Source organism: Benincasa hispida, chromosome 7, assembly GCF_009727055.1.
Source record: "Benincasa hispida cultivar B227 chromosome 7, ASM972705v1, whole genome shotgun sequence".
NCBI lineage: Eukaryota > Viridiplantae > Streptophyta > Magnoliopsida > Cucurbitales > Cucurbitaceae > Benincasa > Benincasa hispida.
This window is the reverse complement of record NC_052355.1, coordinates 11,547,598-11,551,205: the sequence shown is the minus strand read 5'-3', so window position 1 is coordinate 11,551,205 and position 3,608 is coordinate 11,547,598. Positions and strand designations below refer to the sequence as shown.

The 3,608-nt window shown below is 35.7% G+C and overlaps 1 pseudogene; it reads right to left on the bottom strand.

Moving 5' to 3' along the window:
* Nucleotides 1-352: 352 nt before the first annotated feature.
* Nucleotides 353-2,420, bottom strand: LOC120080977 (annotated as a pseudogene).
* Between the last annotated feature and the right edge of the window lie 1,188 nt (nucleotides 2,421-3,608).

Sequence of the window (3,608 nt, the reverse complement as noted above, 5' to 3'; positions counted from 1 at the left end):
ATAGTAGCCTTGTTTCAGAAGGGCATAAGTCCTCTGCCAACCATTATGTCCTGCCCACGGTGTGTCGTGGCACTCCTTCATCAGTGACCTTCGTAACTCCCCGGATCTGGGGATGTAGAGGCGATTGCCCTTGGTGTATAGTAGATCATCTTCCACCTAGAACTGGCGTGTCTTCCCCTCTTTGGCCAACTGTAGGATGGCCTGCGCCACTGTGTCGTTTGTCAAGTGAGTTTTGACAGTTTCTCGTACTGTTGCACTCAACGTACTTGCTTGTAGGCGGGCGAACATGCATAGGGCCGCATGTTCGCTCTTTCGACTAAGAGCATCGGCCGCTTGGTTACTTTTCCTAGATCTATGTTCGAATTGGAAGTCGAACTCCGCTAGACACTCCTGCCACCGTGCCTGTTTCGACGACAACTTCGGTTGGTTGAAAAAGTGGCAAATGGAGTTGATTTCCAGCAAGGTGAAACGACGACGATGTCATCGACTGTGGCGGCGGTGGAAGAGCAGGCAAAGGAAGCCCTCCAATTCTTGCCGCTGTCAATTTCTCAACTCTCTCTGCCACTTTGGCTCTCAAATCCATCAATGCAGATCGGAACACCTTCAACTCATCCAATCTCATGCCTTCCACTGGTTCCTGCCACCAAAATCTGCCGTTCTTCCTTGAATCCTCTGCCGCCCGAATCAACTCCGTTGCTCGCTTCTTCTCTATCTCAAACTCCAAAGAGACATCGGCGAAATCACGATTAAACTCTTCTACAGGAATGTAACTCTCTACTGGCTTCGGCGGCCATAAATTTTTGTTCAGATATCGATCCAAAAGCCCTTCCACATCGGGATGACCGAAACAAAAAACCTTATCATTGGGAGAGAAGACAATAATGGCTACCTCTACGCCGCAAAGAATAGAGAGCTCACCAGCTTTCTTGAAAAGTCAGCACGACGCTTTGAAAACGTTACTTGTTTGGTACTTTTTTTCTCTTCACTTTTAATGGAGAAATTTAAGATGGTAGAACAATGATAATATAAATTCAAGATTTGGCAAAGGGGTAGAATATTCTAAAACTGATTCTCCCTCTTAGCCATCCTTTTACATAGTAAGATAGATAGACTAGCTTCGACCACATTAGTTGACCGATAGATCACACAATTAACATAAAAAAAAAAAAGGAAAAACTACCTAATTCTTCTTATTCTTCTTTATATATGAAGAATTTTCATGGATATATTTTGTTTAGTCACATGATGGGACAAGAATTTGGATTCTTATCGCTGCATATCTTAACCCCGTGAAAATAATCGGAGGTGGAAGCTTTGTCACCACCATCACCTCCTCCAGCTTCTTTTTCTTTCTTGTCACCTCCAGCAGAGGCGGTTTCTCCTATCTTGAGAGGAACTACTTCGATAGATCTCTTGAACTTGTCATTGAGGTAGCCGACATGGTCTTTTCCTTCTATGCTGCATTTTGTTTCTTTTTCTTTCTTGTCGTCTCCAGCAGAGGCGGTTTCTCCTATCTTGAGAGGAACTACTTCGANTTTTTCTTTCTTGTCGTCTCCAGCAGAGGCGGTTTCTCCTATCTTGAGAGGAACTACTTCGACGGATCTCTTGGACTTGTCATTGAGGTAGCCAACATGGTCTTTTCCTTCTATGTTGCATTTTGCTGTAATCAAATTCTTCTGAGCATCTATTGAAATCTCATTGACTCCCGTAAAATTGATTTCAATTAATTTTGATTTTTTGAAGGAAACATGAATTTCTTCATCTTTGAATTTGATGAGTGTCTTCCTAATCTTTTGAATGCAGCCTCTAAAATATAATCCAATCTTCCAAAAACAAATTGAAAAGAAAATTAACGGTTAATTCACAGATCTAAGCTACAACCCAATTAAAAATGACATATGACCATTACCTCGTTGGCCATATTCTCGTTGGTCTTCTTCTCAGTCTTTTCGTCAGGTTTGTTCTGGTCGTCAGCATCTTCGATAGGCTGAGAAGAGACGATTTCAATTTTTTTCTTGGTCTTCTGCTCCAATTTGGTTTTGATTACGACAGGGTCTACTTTTCCGGTAAGGGTGAGTCTGTTGGATGAAAGATCCACTTTCACATCACTCACACCTGCAAATCATCGGAGTTGATTCAAGATCATATTTGACCAAACTAGCAATTAAAATTGCCAAATTAAAAAGAAACAAAAATTGACCATCCAAATGCTTCGCTGCTCGTTTCACTTTCTCAGCACAACCATTGCAATGCATATGGATCTTAAAAACGGCAGTGACTGCGACATTCTTCTCTCCCACATTCATATTACGAACTTCAACTCTCTGAAATCAAAACCCAACACCAAAAATAATTACAAAATATCCTTAAGATCAAGAAATTCAAACAAGAAAATAGGAGTGTAAACAAACCTCACACATCTCTTATTTTAAAATACTTTGTGAATACGTTTGCTTGGATAGAGGGAAATGTGCATAAAATGCCTTTTTATAATGAAAAAGGAGGGAAGATGAACAACCACTTCGGTTACATTTTAATTTTCACAACACACAATCATTTTTTTTTTAAAATGTTCTATCAAACTTTAGGTAATAAATAATCATTATTACAAAATTCATTCAATGAAATGAAAAAGGAAAATAACTTTTTATTAAGAAGTCGAAGGGATAACCACAAACGAAAATTTGCGCCATTAATTCTATGATTATATTGGTTTCATGAAGAGAGAAGGGAAAATCAACAGCCACTTCCGTTTCATTTTCACAATGTCATATCAAACTTTAGGTTAATAAATAATCATTATTATTAATTAAAAAAATGAAATGAAATTAAAAAAGGAAAATAACTTTTTATTAAGAAGCGATAACCATAAACGGAAAAGGCAATTATACCGACATAACGTTTTTAGAATTTGAAGGACATTCCATTTCTAGCTCAGATCAATTATTTAATATAATTTGATTTATAGTTTAATTTAAGTTAATTATTTTAATCTAATGTTGATGACTTAATCTAATGTTGATGACACATGTTTCATTATATACATTACTAAGCAATAAAATTAAAATAGTTCAAATATTAATAACGTGTATTTTGTACTTCATAATAAATATTTTTTTTTGGATATCCGTCTCCTCTCCTTTTACAATTTTTTGTTCCGTAAACAAATAAATAATAAATAATATTGTTAGTACAACTATAAAAATCTGGTAGTTTTTTTTTAAAAAAAAAAAGAAAAAAAGAACTTAACAAAACATGAGAGAAATATACAGTAAAAGAGAAGAGAATCACATAACACTTTAGAAATAACAATGTCAACTTCATACTATATATTTTGGTTGTCAGAATTATAAATATATATTAGTATTAACAAAAAAAAATAATAAGTAGAAAAACTAACTATAAAATGAGAGTGATGGGTGGTTGCTTTTTGGCTCTTAATCTCAAATTAATTATTTTTAATTAATTAGTTAATTAATATTTTGATGATAGCAAATCTGATTTTATTTATAATTTTATTATTTTGAATAATTCATGGTGTAGAGCTCAGAACAATGATTTCGATGCTTTTTTAATCACCCAAATCGGAGTTCAGATAAAAAAGATAT